Raw genomic sequence first — 19,353 nt, forward strand, 5'->3', positions numbered from 1 at the left:
TTATAATATTACGTGGTCGTGTATTTTGTTTTGAAATAATATTATGTCGCCAGTGAATATTCTGAGGTCTGGTTATGACATTTGCGCCGGTCGTCTACATAAGGACCGTTGCCTATTAGCACATTCTCGTTTTCTCGTGAATACGTAATTCCAACGCAAACAATAATAATTATTGACACACGGCCATTTGGAATTAAGCGTTCGTTTCATTTGTATAACATTGTACCTAAAGATATATTATATGGAACATATTGTCATTACGTGTTTTCATGAAAGCATGAGCAGCTAAACGTTTTAACGCGCCACCACAGTTCTTGGGTGAGCACTATATCAGCATCATAACCCATTAGAGAGATAAGTTAGGATAGGTTTTTTAACTTAAAATTGTTTTTAATTTCTTTTTAAATATTACAACTAATTAGATTATACATAATAGCGACTTACATTTTTCAGTTAATTTTTAAAAATAACAGACAGTTAAAAACATGTTCAGATGTTTATTCTCTATAATATGCTGTACCTATGTAAACGTATAATTTCTACAATTTTGGTTAAAACTAATTAATACTAATTATTGTTTCTCCATTATACTACACTTTACACAAGAAATAAACAATAATAAACAAATTAATAGGTAGGTATAACTTGATACATCTCATGTGCAACAAGAAAGAATGCCATTTTTGACAAGATGTTTGAAAATTCGCAACTACCATGAGTAACTTGAGTGGACTTGAGTTGCTGTATAAAAAAAAAAATTATAGACTCAAAATAAAATGTATAATATTATAATATATTTTTCTTAAAATTAACTTTAAGCTTTTAGATTTAAATACATAGTTTGTTTATTATTGGAGTTTAACTTAAATTAACTAAAGTTAATTGTTTTAAGTATCTTGCCCGTCTTTGCTTTATGGTAATATATAATACTATATATTATATTATATTTTAGCTGACGAAAATATATTTAAGTTTTATACTACTTTAAAGATACGAATGGGACACTTTATTATACTATTATACTATAATGTACATCTACATTGAAATTCAAACAATCATCTCACATGTCACCTGTCTTCTCAAAATTATCACTTAAAATCATCACTGAATATAATAATAAATAATAATTGTGTACCCTAATACAGAGACGTCATTTGAATTTACCTTTATGAAATTTTTTTTTAAATTTTTTTCACAAACAAACTATATCGTAGAAGTTACAACAAAATATTCTGATGTAATATTATTAAAATTTTTGTCATTCAGTTTGTCAAAGATAATATTTGATAATCTTACAAATCGTAAAATATGTTACCATTCATAAGCTTCGTCATGTCATCGAAATTTTCTACAGATATAGCTAGAACTCGGTATAAATTTGGTGTAAAATGCGAATTTTTTTTGTCAGAAAAATTTTCATTTTGTTTTTTTTTTTTTATGTACGTGTTAATGAATAATTCGCAACAGCAATAAATTATACTAACAAATTCATATGTCAAACTAGTTAACAAATATATATACATGGAAATTATGGCAGCTAGGTACAAATAACTTGTGAAGTGAAAGACATTGTTGGTATATATATTGTGAATTGTGTATTGAATTTATTTTAAATTCTGAGTGGATCAATGAATGTATCGATTTTACAAAAATAATGTGGGAGTGTTTGTCATCACTTTTTAGTGCAGCAAAAATGCTTTAATTTTCAACTTTGATAGTTTCTAATAGTAAATTGTATCTGTTTGGTATTTTTAGGGTCTAAAGTAAAGAATTCTCAGTACTTCTCTAAATCAGTGGAAAAAAATAAAAGAAACATTATTTTAATAATAAATAAATAAATTAATTTTTCTTTTTTAGTATAACTCAAAAACAAACGATCTCACATGCTTAAAAAATTTTCAAATATTTATAGTAGCGTTTTTTGTAAATAATAAAATTTACGAAATATTTAGACGATTTTTGAAGAAAACATGTGCACTTTTTATTTTATTTTTTATTTTTCTATAAATATCAATAAAATTTCTTTATTCGAGTAAAATAATGATTTTTTTATAAAAATATTTTCCTATTTTATTGTAATTCAAAAATAAATAACCATGGGTACTTCAAATTATCCATACATTTTTATATAATCATTTCTTAAATTTTTTTAATCTTCCAAGTATTTTGAATAAAATTTAAAAAAATTAATGTTCTTCATTAATGATTATTAATGTTATTTTAGAATATATTGTACATTTTTTTAAATATTTGAAATTCACATTTAGACAAAATTTGTGTAAATCACGAAAGCTTGTAAATAAGTGCGTAATTAAAAATATATAAAATGTTAAATTTTTATAGCTAAGGATTTAAACTTTCATATTAGCTGTTTAATAAGTCTAATAATTTTATATTTAAATTAAGAACATCGATTTGTGTTATTTTAATGTAATTTATATTCGATAATATGTAAATTTCTAATATTAAAGCAAACATCACAAAATGTGTTCTGCTAAACACAAATTTGCTATGATGTACGTTAGTAAGAGAGAGACAACACATGCGGGTATAACATTCTCTTAAGAAAGAAAAGGTTACGCCATTATAATGGTCAGGATATCATTTCACACTGCTACACATTTTAAAGTTATAAAATATACTGATGATAAACGTCTATTATCTAAATAATTATTTTGAGCGACCAGACGAATGAATAGATAAAAAATAAACCAAAAAATCAAAACCTAAAACAAACACATTATAGAAAAAGATTATCTCAAGATAATTAAGTTTAATCTATATAAATTGTACGTAGGTACGTAACATGTGTAATAATTATTAAAAAAAAAAAAACTTAAAACTAATATAGCTATATAATACCTACCTTATGGATATTGTGTTTATAAATACGTGAAAAAATAACTATTAACTTAACCACCTTAAAAAAAAATGATTAATAGTCATAATATAATAATATGATATAAAATGTTATCGTAAAATTGTTAAGTTACGATAAAATAATATATTGTCCTATTGTGCTTACTATTGCATCAGCTATACACAGCTAGATACTATAATATATATAAATTATATGAAAAGAAATGTAATATTTGAATTTATTTTTGCGAATTCATTAATTTTTAGACTAATATGTAGATGAGAATATTTGTGACAAATACTCTATAGTTTTCCGTGTATAATAAATATATTTACAACGACGCAGTTGAACAAAGTCACAGCTGTGTTTTACATACCCGGATTAGAATTCATAGGTACATGATAATATGTGATGTAAAACAACACACTGCGTATTTCTTAACCATGAGTTATTTAGCTGTAGAACAAAAAAAATATATATTAAAAGAAAAGAAATGCCTAATCTACGGTTTTCTCTACTCAGAACCGGTTTGATAATATTTCCGATGGCTCATGACCTTTTTTTTTTTATATACATAGATATTATGTTTGTTTTGAAATAAAGATGAACAAATAGTAATATCATAATTATTACTCTTTTCAAACATTTGATTTGACAGAAATAATATTATAATAAAACAAACAAACGTATAAAATTACAGCGTTGCTGTATATCAGCTAGAAAGATAACGGGCTCAGAGTGGGTGTATTTTACGATTAATGCTGCTATAGATTTAACAGGTTGTATTCAATCAGTAAAGATAAAATATAATATAAGTACGCTGCCGTAGAAACTATAGAATTCTGATTTGAAAAATCTTCACGGAAATATTTTATATAAAATTATACACAATATTATATACTCACGCATGTTCTGAGTTGTCATGTATTATATAAAATATTTGTTGATGATTTAATGTGCCTAATAAATATTTTAATAGAAGCTATGTGCTATGATTATTATAATACTATTTAAGTCAAAACGTAAAGTGTATTATGAAATGTATTCAATACCTATGCATATAATATTGTCATAAATATTATGTAAATAATTTTAAGTCACGATGAATTTTTTAAATAAAATGATTTTATTTTTATCTCTATGGTAATTATTATTTACCGAAAAAGTGGCAATCGGCAGTGTAGTGAACTACAATAATTATAATAACAACAGAAACAAAAAATTTCACGAACCAAATCAGTCACATTGCATATTCATAGAACAACTAAGTCTACAGTCTGAAATAATAACGTTAATTATCGTGTTTAAGCAAATACTAAATTTCGTTATATTAGTTTTATTTTTTATTTCACTTTGGTTTATGAAAACCTTTTAATAGTCATAAGATATTTAGGTCGCATAAATATAAAGTTCAAGATCGACGCAGTAATTAAGAAGGAAAAAAAATGTAATCTATATTATTATGCTGTTCACTCGTGTATATATGTACGGACTCACACCCGAGGACATGGTTAATACATTTCCTTGATCCCGACCGAATCAAAATTATTTGCATAAACGAAAAAAATAATGTATTGAAAGAATTCAATTTTGCGCTTATCATTCAAATTAATTCTACGTTTGACGTAGGTATATAATATGTATAATAGCCGTCGCACATTACACGAACATAAATTAATAACTTGCGAATCTATGAACCTCAAATCAAGATAAAAAAAAAAAAAAATTATTTATAATGGATTGTGAAAAGAAAGAAATACGAGAATAATGCTAGAGAAAATAATGGCAGAACACCATTTGATCTTGACAATGGATCACAAACAATCGATTATGTTCCGGTCAAAATAGAATGACGCGCAAGCGCAGTTATATGAATCGTCGGCATAGACGAGCTACTATCATACAATGGTCTTTAGAACGTGCTGCAGGTCGATTTAAGAAATTCGGCTTCGAGCCAACATGGGTTTAATATAATGCACTACACGTTCCCCTAAAGTCACTCTAGTAAAAACAATGTTACTATTTTACGAGATAATTTATGATTTCTGTGTAAAATTGTACATAATCATACGGTATTATATAAGAGTTGAATTCATTAAGTGAAGACAACGACGGTTTCGAACAATGTGTTCGCAACGACTGTAAAATGTATAATGAAATCGAAACGTTTATAGCCAAATTAGTTGTTTCGTAATAACTATTATTGTCGATGAATATCATTGGGATTTGAGATTTGAGAATATGTTCATTGTTTTTCTGAAACACACGCTTTGGGTATAGGAATAGATTTTAGAATTCGGTGATTTTGATTTGGCTTTACAATTACATAATATTACAGATTTGTATTTATAGGTAGGTACAGACTACAGGGGTAACACGCGTCCTTCATTGACATATTATTTTATGTGAGTTATTATATTATCTATTCACAATATTATAATATTATTATTTAATAATCTTTAGTACTATATCGAAAGGCGTTTATTGCACTTGCTGATATGAATGTTTTAAATTAATTGAGTAAAAGTATTTTCGAATAAGTAATAGAATACTTTTTTAAGTATTAAATACGGATTTAAAAAACTTTAAATACAACATATTTGATTACATTTTAAATACTATTTTACTGTATTGAATACATCTCGTGAATACATATTTCCCTATTTTTGATTTAAAATATTTTAAATTGAACATGACCCTATGGACTGGTTTCTATTCTTTATGGTGGCTTTTTTAACACATACATTTAAAATAAATAAAAAAAAAATTATTTGAAATTACCCAAGTTTTTAAGTGATAAATTAAATAAATTGATATTTTCTAACAATATGATAAAGTTTGTAATTCAGTGGAAATAGGAGTTGTGGATAAAGCTTTGTATTAAAATTTATTTTAATTTTAATAGGTTGTCTATTATTTTTTTTAATTTTTTATCATATTTTATGTATAGTAATTATTAATAATAAACTAATTCAATTAGTATTTTTAATTATTTTATTATCAAATAGTATAAAATAAATAATTACCTATAATAATCTGTAATAATTACAATATTCTTTTAGAATTAAGGGGAATGGTTAAAATGCGAAATTTAAGTGGAACACTAAAAATTTTGTGCTAAGGCCCCAAGATCTTAACTTTGAGATTGCATACAAGACTACAATTAGTTGTTTTTAGATAGATGGATACTATTTTTAAATAATTTAAATTTAGTTGACAAAACTTTCAGACAAAAATGTATGTAAAAATTAGGAAAAGTACAATAATAAAAAAAAAACATTATCTAAGTTAATATAATTTATTAATTCATAAAAACAATTAAGTATTTAAAACTTATCTTAAATACTTTTTTTTTAATATTTCAATAATACCAAGTTAAATACCTACATTACACAAAATATATATTTTTAAGCACTATCTTTACGATATTCATTTAGTGCGATACCTCCATAACTAGTCCAACTGAAAACTTAAAAATATACTAGTTAAAGGTACAGCATGATGACCTTCAACTATACTTTAATGCTTACTTGCAAATATATACTATAAAAGAATAAAATATTAATAAACAACTTACTATTAGTGTAAAAATATTTCTGTAATAATAGTTCAACTCTACAGTGCACCTATGCGCAAATAAAAGATGAGTAACGTAGGTATTTAAACGATATTCGTCAATATCATTGTACGCCGACGTTTTAAAATAGCTATAATACCTGTCTATTAACATCAATATTCAATACATTATCATTAATCATAATCAATTAGAAATGATACAAAACACTGTGTGTGTGGTGAAATTGTTATGAAAAAATATAATTGATATCGATAGTTGCCAGTCGGTATTATTATAATAAAGGAACTTAGCGGAATACTGCAGATTTCAATAAAAAAAATTATACTATTTGATCCTACACCTATATACGTATGGCTGTAGTTTTAATTAAATTATTAATTAATATTGAACAGTGAACACCTTGTAGTTTGATATATTATATTAAAAGATCTCAAACAAACGGTAATTATTATTAATTGGACACAATTATTGTGTTTCGTCTCGATAAGGCTTTATCTACAATAGAATATCAGACTCATTTGTGTTTATATTCGTAATATTAAAGTTGTCTTATCTAAACCAAAGATACATTTGATTTTAATGACCTTCATTCATAATATGTGAGGTTTCTATATTAATCAATTTAAATTGTTTTATATCTAATTAAAATGCATAATAATGTACATATTTAGATAACTGTAAGTATATCTTCTAATCATTTAATAAAAATCAAATACAAATGTATATCAATTTATTTATATAAAAAAAAAAAAATGTACCCAATTCATATTTGTATCAAGGCTAATATATGTTAAATTGTTAATGGTGCATTAGTAAATAGTACCTACCTATAAAAAATATTTTTATATTTTATATACATATATTATAATATTTTTATTTTGAACACTGTGTTACACGCTTTTGGTAGATCACCGCTTAAAATATTAAAATTATATATGTACAATGTACATATTATATAGTTTACACCAATCTTGAAAAGACAAAAAAATTATTCATGTACAACTAAATGTATTTAATAGATGAGAAATGTGTTTTAAATCACTTCACTCAAGACTCACACTTATAGTAATATCATATAATAAATGTATTATGTCTATATCTATATAAATTAAGAGTTGATAAGTAAAGCGTGAAGCAATCAAAATTATATTATATCGTATCAAAACATCCACTTGGAAATAAGTCAAACTGTATTGTTTTAAACTTTATTTATTTATTTAATACTAAAAAAAATGTTTAAGATTCAAATTACGTTGCAATCGTTGCATCATTATAATATTAGGTATGATTATAATGATAATAATTGGAATAATACACTTTTGTAAAAAAAAAAAAAACATTTATTACCTATGATCATAATTTTGAAATTTCTGTTAAGTCATATTCGAATGGAAGTTTATTTACAAAATATAGCAACATAATTGACTCAATTATGATTGTTCTATATGTGAAACATCTTCTCGTAAAAAGTTAATTTTACTTTTAATAAATCAAATTTTTAAATTTGTAGATATAGTTTTTTATTTTTTTTTAGTTCCATGGAGAATTATTGTGTCATGTTTACTCTAATTAACTATTTATTTTTCCTTTACCCATAGCTTTTTATAAACAATCATTTTTCTTTATTTTAATAGTTTCAATTATTGTACATAAAGCTTAAAAAGTGATTTCAATAATTTATAATTATGTCATAAGACACGTATTGCATTTAGAACTAATTATCGTTACAATAATTTAAAGTATAGTTTAACTATATTTTAATTGGTAAACTAATTTTAAATTGGCTTTAAATGATGTATTGTTTAAAACCTAACGCAACATCTAAACTAACAATAAATATTTTTTTTTACATAACATAAGTATTATGTTTTATTTCTAAGACAAAATGATTTGTGTGTTTGATTTTGATAGTTCATTAATTTTAAATATGTGATGCGTAACCTTTATTTTTAAAACTGTTAAACTCTGTAATATTATTTTTTGTTTCCTGTTAAACCAAAAAATCAAAAATTATATTTTAAATATATTTCTATGACAATGATCTTTAAATCTTTATATTATCATTATTAATTATAGTAATTATTTTTTTATAAAATACATATTAATTTATAACAATAAAGGAAACTTTATGGTTATATTACATTCACGTGCTAATATTTAAAATAAAGTACAATGGTTAATATTTTAATATAAAGTAGTGACTTAACTATTATTATCTGATACCTGAATATAACAATATGTAATAGAAATTGAATTACACCACTTAAAGATTTTATTTAAGATTTTTTTTATTATCTTTATTGTTTTTTATTATCTCCATACATTCAAGTTTTAATTATCTTACTTTTAATCCATGCTTTAATACTTTGCCAGTTATTATGATAGACGAAATAAATTAAAGTAAACAGGCTATACTTGTTTGCATATATGCAGAATTTTCTACCTGAAAACTAACAACTCGTTTGTGTAAAACGAAAAATGTAAAAAGTCGCTAATGCGAATTTTGACCTGTAAATTCACGACTAATTTGCGTACAATGTGTTTTTGAAGATAAAACTTTGAATTATGCTCCTAAATATTTCATGCAGTTATGTGTTTTACCTGTTTTGCGTATTTAAATTTACTTTTTTCGCTCACAAAAGCATTACTCAATTGCATAGGTAGGTACATGGATTTTCATGCGTGTGATAAAATGTCCAAACGTACGTAGAACTCATTGACTAACATAAATTATAACGAAACTAGCAATTTTGCAATTTTTACCAAAATCAGCATTTTACAAAGTGATTTGTAATAAATTGTAAACATATAATTTCCATCATATTCTATAACTTTCGTTTGTTTATTATTTAAACAATAAACAGGAGAAATAAATTAATAAATATTTTTGTAAATATGCAATGTATGTAATTGCATGACAATATTTTTGGAAGCATTAGTAAAATATGTTATATTCTCAAAAACGTTACACCCAAACAAGTATTTCCAGAAATTATAATATATTATGTAACATACCTATATATATATAATATATATTTTTTTTAAATAACAAACCGACTACGAGTTATTTTAAGTTATATTGAATATGATATAGAAAATTTATGTTTACAATTAATTAACAATAAAAAAACCACTTAATTTAAATATTTTGCATGTTAATTGTGAAAAAGAAGGTTTCAGAAAAAAAATTGTGGTTGTATTATAATTTATGTGTACAAATGAGTTTTACGTATGATACGTTTTAACGTAGGTATTACTAATCTATATATACGTAATGAAGTTGAGCTTTCGTGAACAAATGAGTCACAAAAAACAAACGGCCAACGGGTAAAATATAAATCCTCATATACCTACACTTACTGGGGTTTGTTTTTTTAGTTGTATACTCTTAGGGAAAATCGACCCAAAAGGGGGTCTGTTTGAACAAATACTTGTATACCACCTAAACTAGTGTTTATTCCACCAAAAATACTATTTAGATGAATAAGTATGAATAAGTATGTATAGAAATTATTAATCTATAAAGTGAATATTATAATGTAAGTACATTCACAAATCAAAAAAAATATATGTATATATAAAAATAATAAAATAAAATTACATACATATCAAAGTGCAAAATACACAGGTAAAAATAATTTATCTCATCCAAATTAACTATTTATTTTACGATTGAATTTATTAGAATATCCTCTAAATGATCACCACCTTTTTTCACTACCCACTATTGCCGCATTCACCAAACATCAAATTTCCATAATTCACATACGAAAAATGTCGATTACTGTTTCCCTTGAATATATACCCTCTGAAAACTAAACTATGAAATAGCACAAAACTGTAAAAATTTCCTGTAAAAAAAAAAATGTTTTAATCAATCATTTTATAATACCTATTGAATAACATAATCAGTTTAATTAGGCAATGAATCATAATGCAACTAAAAATTAATTTTGTTACGGTGAAGTATTTTATTACACTATTAAAGTATTAGCATTCAATAAGAATAAGTGATAGAATTAAATTATTAAAACCATAAATAAAGAAGTTTTAGGATCTGTATCAGTTGTAGTACCCTCTTTATGGCGAAACACGTTTTAACTGAGTGTCGCACTTATGAAAATGAAAGACAAAAAATGAGAATTTCCAATATTTTGCAGAAAGCACTAAACTCAGACTGTATAAAACATTAAACAATTGATCATCTTCATTTAAATTTCAAAATTGAATAAATTATTTTAAACTATATTATTTAAAAAAAATTGTAGATAAGACAGTTCTTCTGTTACATAAGAGTACCACTATTGTGGGTATGTTCAAATTGAATTCAATGGTATATCATTGTATACGAAAAATGATTTTAAGGAGAGACTATCTATCAACTTATAACAAGAAATATATTCCATGATATTATACATTTATTTATATATGAGTAAAAATATTAAATATTAAAGTCGTTTATTTTACTTTTAGTACAGTGGTCGCCGCTTATTGGACTCACGGTTAATTGACTCATTCGCCTATTAGACTCAAAACGGCTGGTCCCGATTTGCACATATACTAACACACACAACAACAAATTCGTCTATTCGACTCATACACCGGTTAATAGGGTCATTTGGAAATTAGATAAATAAATAAAATATACATTTAACAAACGTGTAATAAATAAGTCGTTACTTTTTATCGCGGAGATAAAATAAATTACTTTTTCACGATAAACCAAGCAGTCGTCAAGTGAAGTCACAATATGAAGTCCAAACTACCGAACTCGTTACAGAGGAAGATATATGTGGGGAAATACAGTCAAAAAGTTTAAAGAGAATGTGGTTGGTGATAGCGACGAAGAGGAACCTGATGAGAAACCACCATCAACTAAAGAAATGCTAGAAGCGCTTCAAATTTTACGTAGATGGATTCAGCAAAGAGGCGATTTTGACGTATTCGAGAAACATAAAACTTATGAAGATAGGATTATGAAGTTGGTCGAAGAAGCGAAAATCCAATCAACATTAGACGTATTTTTATCAAAAAATTAATTAATTTTATAAATTATGTATGTATGTTATTTATTTTATTTTATTTTTAATTACGTATAGCTAGATTTTACATTTTTTATACCTTGAATTTCAATATATATTTTTAATTTTTTAAATTTAAGCATTTTTAAAATTGTTTTGAGTCATTCGCCTTATTGACTCATTCGGTTAATTGACTCAAATTGTCGGGACCCAAAGCGATTCTAATAAGCGGCGACTACTGTATTAAGAAAGATTGATATAATTGTTACCGAAAATATTGCATTAATTATATATTTATATTATTAGTGTTTAATTATTATTATGGCATGTATTTATATCATATAACATTAACTTCTATCATGATATAACATTTAATATCATCTTAATGTAAATACTGTTAACAGAAAAAATACTTTCATAGTTATCTTAAAATAAGCCAAAAATATCATTGCGTACAATTATAATATAAGTCAAAAATTTAAGTTCCCACGAATAATGTTTTTTAATTTACCTATAACAAAATAATTATTCATTGTTTAAATAAGTAAATTCATTCAAAATTTAACTTATAATGTATATAAAAAATAATTGCCTTTATATTATATTTATTAGACCTTATGATTTCGCTATGAATCTTGGTGAATAATCTTTCAAAACATAGATGTAAAATTAAAAGTGTTTATGAATTTCTAATAACAAATGGTTTGGATTTTTTACACGATTTTGACGAAATTCGTTGAAATTTTAATTTCAAATGCATATAAAAAAAAAAAAATTATACTTATGTATTTTTAATATTTTTATACGGGTATGAGAATAACTTTTTTGGGATCTTGAATAAAATTTTCAAGAAATTCGACTCAGTGAATATGTTTTGATATTAACATTTATAAAAAAAAGTACCTAGTTTTCTTCATTTTTATCTCTTTAAATTAAAAATTGAATTAAGTTTGCTTCTAGAAACCATTTCCATTAAAAAAAAAACATTTAAAGCATTTTTCGACTATTTATCGTAAAAATATACACAAAAAATGCATTACATTGTAAAACTAATACATTCACTGCTGTGCTCAGAATCTAAAATAATAAAATTATGGTAATTCAAAGTAAGTTATTTGTTATTTTAAAGCTAATGGACATTATTGCTGGGGTTGAATAAATAAATAAAAAAAAAGTTGTAACAAAATCCCATATCGATTAAATTAAAATATTTTAAAATGTAATGATAAAAATTTACGTCAAATAAAATATCTAAAATTAAATTTAAATATTTAAAAATCAAAAAATTGTAAAACACTGTTTATTTATTGATTTTATCATACTATATAATATGAGTATTATATTGTTCGGTATTTAAAATTATTAAAAAATATCTAACCATTATTACATGTTATATTACTACTTTTACATAAAATACATTTCTTAAAAATTTAAATTATTGGTTTTCAAACTTGTTTCGTTGGAAACAGGTGCTATGGGCTACGATTATTTAATATAATATTATTATTTATTTTATATTTAGGTAACTAATTGTTTGTATTTTTAAAAAAATGTGTAATATAGTATTATATACATAGTATGTTCGTCTATAACATATTATCAAGCATTATAGGTATAAATTCTGTGACTAACGTACACCCCGTGGCTAATGTTGAAATATATTATCAGATAAATTGCAATTATAATAAAATATATTATCATCACCAAAACTATTATTATTTAGCAGCAATAAAATATTATTAAAGCAAACAATTTAGTTCGAATAGGAAATAATGGAAGAATTTAATTGCATCAATAAATTGGAATTCAAAGAGTTATTGGCTCAAACAATTACATCTTACAAATTATTGATTCGTGAATTGATTATCTTAAATAATTAATTATAACTTACATACAAAATAAATAGAATCCAGAGATTATACTATTTTGTAGTTAATCATTTAAACCAAGTTTAATTAAATAATGTTGATTACGTTTTAGTTATTTTCTTTCTAAATATACATATATAATTTATAAATAATATTGTCAAAACAAACTATACTTTGAACTTTGCTTGTATGTATTAGATGATAAAATATTATATACAGTGAAGTGTTCCTGTGTTTTTTCGTTATTCCTCAGAAAGAATTCATTCAAATAAAAAAACACAATTGACTACTCTGTGTACACTATACACAGATAAAAAAATATAATTAATATTTAGTTTTAACAAGAAACATTTAGTTATCATCATTAGAACAATATAATACCTAGGCAGATAGAAATAAAGACTAACTATACAATTTTGAAATTGTTATACCTAGTTAAAAAAATACGGCGAATTTATCCTGTTAATTCTATTTTCAAATTAATAATATTTTCTTTAGATATCCATATTATTATTCACACTTCATATACATTAATTTAGAAACAATTAATTCATTTGTTAGTTTATATTATAGGTACGTATTAAATCAACACTCAAATGTGTGACGTGAACATTTAATGTGTCAACAAGTCGCAAAGTACGCAAAGTTTAAGAAAAAAAACATATCTATTTGTTATTGATAATGTTTATTACTAAATTGTTTTTTATTAACTGTAAAGTGAGAATACGTGGGTCTCGAGTGCAAATAGGGCGGTATTAGAGTGGTTCTGCAGATAATATAAGATGACATTTTTTTTAATTGAATTATCACATAATAGTAAGTTAGTCTTGTTATTGTCATACAAACATTTTATTTAATTTCTGTTTTTATATTAACTCATAAGTAAATATTTTATTAATAATAATTTATAAATAATTCTGACAGTGTTGATATTATTATAGGTGCAGTGTTAAGTAAACAATATCACCAAAAGCTCACAAAACGTTAATACTTCACTAGTTAAACCTATTAATTAATAGAAGTGTCCATACAATTTTGGTTGATCACGTGCCATATTAATTATCAGAATCCAACAATAGCTTAAAAACCCATTCGTTGTAGCACACAACGCGTCTACAAGTTACACCATATCATAGACCTACACATTTGCAATTTTTTCAAAATAATCTAGATAACAGTATGAAAAAATAATAGGTCAAAAGAAGAGAAAAAAGAATTAAATTATATATCTTATAAATATATGTTTAAATTAATTTAGTACTATCTAAACATTTTTAGAAAAATAAAACTATGAAGAAGAGAATTTATAATTTATAAATGTAAAATATCCATATTCATAGTTTTACTACTTATATCCATATTATATATATTATATAATATCTTAAAAAATTAATGTATTATTTTATACACTATAAATATAAAAAAACAGCTTTGATGTAATAAACAATATGGTCGTTATTTAATTATTCTTTCAAAATTATCAAAATAATGATATTTAATTTAACTTTAAATATTATAAATATTATAAATACCCAATTGTATGGTAAGAAATTTATTATCTTTTAAAAATTGAATAAATTAAGTTATTGTATGTGCCGTAATACTTTTAAAATCATAATAGTTATTTTTAAATTTTAAATATTTTAAATAATCATAGTATGACGAGTTTAACTCAGAAAACCACACAAATTATTCCATACGTTAAAATAGGTCATTTAATTTTAAAAATACATAGCATAAGGAATTTTATGCAGCCAAAATTGTAAACAATTGTTATTCTTATATTAAAAAAAAATAAAAACCAAGAAAGTTGTTCTGCCATTTTATAGTAAGTTTTGTTATTGAATAAAAATTTTAATTAATATATTAAATAAGAATTAAATGATAGACCATTGAATACAAAAAACGATTTTGTGTGGAAAAAATGTTTACCCTTAGTTGTTTGGAATATTTTATAACTTAATTATATCACTTTTAGAACAATAAAACCATGATAGGTTAAATGTATTTATATCTTAAATATTATATCATTTATTATGATTATCATTTTTAGATATACGTCCATACATCAATGACCAATGTTGACATAAAAATATTACAACAAAACTATTTAACCTGCAGGTTCATAGACTCATAGTATAATTACAATAAATACCTTAAAACTATTCAAAATACTATGAAAGTGTCATTAATCATCATAAATAAAATATAATAATAAAAAATCTTGATGAAAAATATCAATCTAATTACTTCAATGTTTAAACTTCAAGTATTTAATATTTTCTATATTTTTAGATTGCTACAGGAATGTTTTTTTTTAAGCAACCTTTTATTCAATTTTCAAAAACTTAAGGTACTGAAATTAAAAATTGTAAAAATTGTTAACTATAATATGTAAAAGGTAATTATTAAAAAATACTCATAATTTGTACGAGCTCTGTCAAAGTTTGAATTGCAAATGTATTTTTGATGTTTTGGAACGTTTATAAGCAAATTTACGATAATTCTTGTATTCAATTTTCAAATTTATCAAGCTTGTATTAAAGACCAAGTACAAAATCGTATCAACATTTATTTAAAAAAAAATGTACTTTAAATTTATTTTTTAAATGAAAATATATGTAAATATATATAAACACTTTAGTAATAGTACTAAAACAGTTCTTCAATTTATATATTTTTTTAATTACATAAAAATAACAATATCGATTTTGTCGATAACTGATGTTAAGTAATATTTCTATTTGTCATGGTTATTCTAATAAGTATTGAGAACTTTTGACTCCCCTCATATAATGAACAAACTAGATACAAATCTACAACAAAAATAAACTAAATTCATAAAAAAAGTTCATGTTTAAACATTTTTTGCAAATAAATATTTTTTTGTTAATTCAAGAATTTTAAATTTTGAAATTTATTGTAATAGACTATTTGTTGGGGAAAGAATTTAACAAAATAACTTTGAATACACTTATAAGAAGCTACAAGTAGATAAATTTAATTCAAGTGTAAAATCTGTAGTATAGTAAATAGGTACTCAAAAATTATATAACTCATACCTAATTTTATCAATAAAATTATGTGATGTTTTTTATACTTCTCATTATATTATATTTTCAATAATATAATTCAATACGTTTGGATATATATATATATTCTAACTCAAGATGCTTTATGCTACTTTTAATTCATCATTGTAAAAAAACCACTAATAAATAAATAATTTTAATATGACGCTTATATTATATAATATTATGATTCATTTTGTTTTGTTTTTTGAAGTAAATAAAATTACATTGCAATAAATTAGAATAACAAATTACCAACAACATATTTTATTCAATTTTCATAAAACTGATTATTTCGAAATAATAATAACTCATGAAATATGATGTATTGGTTGACGAAATGGATTCATTAATTTCTTGTCCTGATGCCTAAACCTTAAGTATAGATATTGTGAATTGAATATTGAAAATAAACTTATGTTTTTAGAATAAAAATATGGCCTAATTATTTTATTTACTAAATATCATAACTCATAGAAAATTTTAAAAAATAAACATAAATAATTTATTTACCTACGTCATTTTCTTAACCTATTTATCCTTACATATAGGTATTCAATTCATGTTATCATTAAATGTGATACCGTTTATTACTCTAATAATTATAAAATTGACGTCAAATGTGTTTAAGTTATTCATTTTATAATGATAAAAAAAAAATACAAAATATTAAAAAGGTACAATTTGTAGATAGGTACCTATACCAATGATGTAGATAGTAACATAATGGATGTTATTATAATATAATTATATTTATTATGAATTATAATCGTTTAAATTATTTAAATAATATAATAATCAGAATCGTATAAATATGGTATGGGTATGAACAATATGATAATCGAAACAAATAAGCTCACCTGCAATTGGTATCTTTGTTTACAGTAGAAATATGCTTTAAATTTACTACCATATTTTACTAACCTGTATCTACATCATTAAATAAAATTGTATACAATTTTAAAATTAACTTTTATTTTAAAGAATGTTTAAATATAATATGCCATTGATTTTATTTCTTTATAACTTTAAATATAAATTGAAAAATTGAAAAAATTTGAAGGTCGTACAATCTATGTACTTGAATTTCAGAAAATAAATAAACACATTGAGGTAGCTCTAACCTAACCTATGGCGGAGGCTGCTACGGCGGCGGCGGTGAGTCGGCCCACTTCCTCTTGATGTACTAAAAATATATTTTATCTTCACACAACCCTTTTTTATCTTTCTTCTTGGATCATTGCCAATAGGCAATAACAAAAACAAACTGCGTGTACAGTTGATCAGCCTGGCACAATATTGCGTTTTAGAAAAATTCTTATTATATGTATAGGTGTATACTTTATAATACGTATATGTAAATAGAGGGATGATTATTTTATGATGAAACACTCATCGCTGCAGTCAATTACTGTGTTTGTTAAAAAAAAAAAAAATAAAATTCAAAGTATTCATACAATAACACTTAACATTTTTTTTAAATAATTTGATTCTTTTTTAACACATTAATTTCTTAGGTTATTTACAGTCATTAATACAATCCTTACTCATGTTTTTATTTCATAAGAAGAAGCAGTAGGTGTATATTTTTTCTTAAAATGTACAATAAAAATAAATGTATGTATACATATTGAAAAAGCATTAGAATAAAGTTGAGATGAGAATTAGCTTTGTAACTCATTACCACACTACGCAAAAGTTGACCAGCGTAATATACGAAATGTACGTTCTGCTTTTAGAATAACTCGCTGTCGATATATTTGTGGTATATTATACATTAATTATTATTGTGTAAAGAAATATTATACAATACCTGGTGCCGATAGTGTAAAATAATTATCGATATCAATAATATGATAATGAATGGACGTGCGTAAAAACTAAGAATTGACGCGTGCAAGGGTATGACTGTCGTCATTGTCACTTCTCGTACAAAGGCTTATCTCATACGTAATGGCTGAGTAAGCATGTATCAATTGTGACCCACGGTTAGGTTAAACTAACCTAACCCTCCGTATCCCGTAAAAAGGCTTTCTTTTGAGTGTACAGTAGATCACGTGGTCCTCGGATATCAATAATTTATGACATTATGCCCACGCCAACTTTCTAGGGATGTCATAGCTGGCCATTTTATCACCATCGATTTGTTTTACCCCTTTCTCGAGCACATTTTACTCGGACAAAATTTAATAGCATTAAATTACATTACATTACATTACATTGCATTACATTTTGCGTACAACTTATATTGAATTTATTTATAACTCCTCCTCTGAGCAAATAAAAATTAATAACAATAGAAATTGGTAGGATAACCAAATGGCCACAGTTTTAAGAAATCGTACGACCTACGTGGCTGCGTCAACAGGTGTGTGCATAAATTCCTATTGTGGCACAAAAAAAAAACGTTTGTAAACACTGGCGATACTTTACGTGTAAGTATTAACTACTAAATAGTTACATAAATGTATAGTATATTTATTAAATATTATTTAATATTATTTACCGGTCCTCTTTCACCCGTCGTTTTATTTAGGTAGATAAGAGCGACGTCACCTGATAACACCCGTAATTATATTGTTTAATATTATTAATATTACATAAGAATATTGTACACTTCTGACAGTGCTATGATTACAAGATTTTATTCGTATTAGGTACTTATCATATAATATTTTACCGTTTATCTGCAATGCCGGTAATCGGCTTTTATTCAGTGGAACATTAAGTCCTTATAACTCGCACTATAATATTATAACGCGCGAGCTGCATTATGGACGAAAGTACTTACCAAACGTAAATGTGTTACCACGATGATGGTATTACCATGGTGTATAATTGGTGTTACCATGCGCGCGTCTACTACCGTGGTATATACACATATGTATATATATAATAATATATATAGTATTTTAATCGGCGGCGCGTTGTGTGTGTTGGCGCGCTCGTCCGTCCG

At 24.3% G+C, this 19,353-nt stretch overlaps 1 long non-coding RNA gene across 1 annotated transcript; it reads right to left on the minus strand.

Annotated features, from left to right (window-relative positions):
• Window positions 1-234: 234 nt before the first annotated feature.
• Window positions 235-5,213, minus strand: LOC126549322 (uncharacterized). The gene is made up of 3 exons (XR_007603468.1): window positions 3,766-5,213; window positions 3,237-3,316; window positions 235-741 (listed from the first exon to the last, which is right to left on the minus strand). It is a non-coding gene; the product is annotated as an uncharacterized LOC126549322 (long non-coding RNA).
• Between the last annotated feature and the right edge of the window lie 14,140 nt (window positions 5,214-19,353).

The sequence above is a fragment of the Aphis gossypii genome, chromosome 1 (genome assembly GCF_020184175.1).
Source record: "Aphis gossypii isolate Hap1 chromosome 1, ASM2018417v2, whole genome shotgun sequence".
Taxonomy (NCBI): domain Eukaryota; kingdom Metazoa; phylum Arthropoda; class Insecta; order Hemiptera; family Aphididae; genus Aphis; species Aphis gossypii.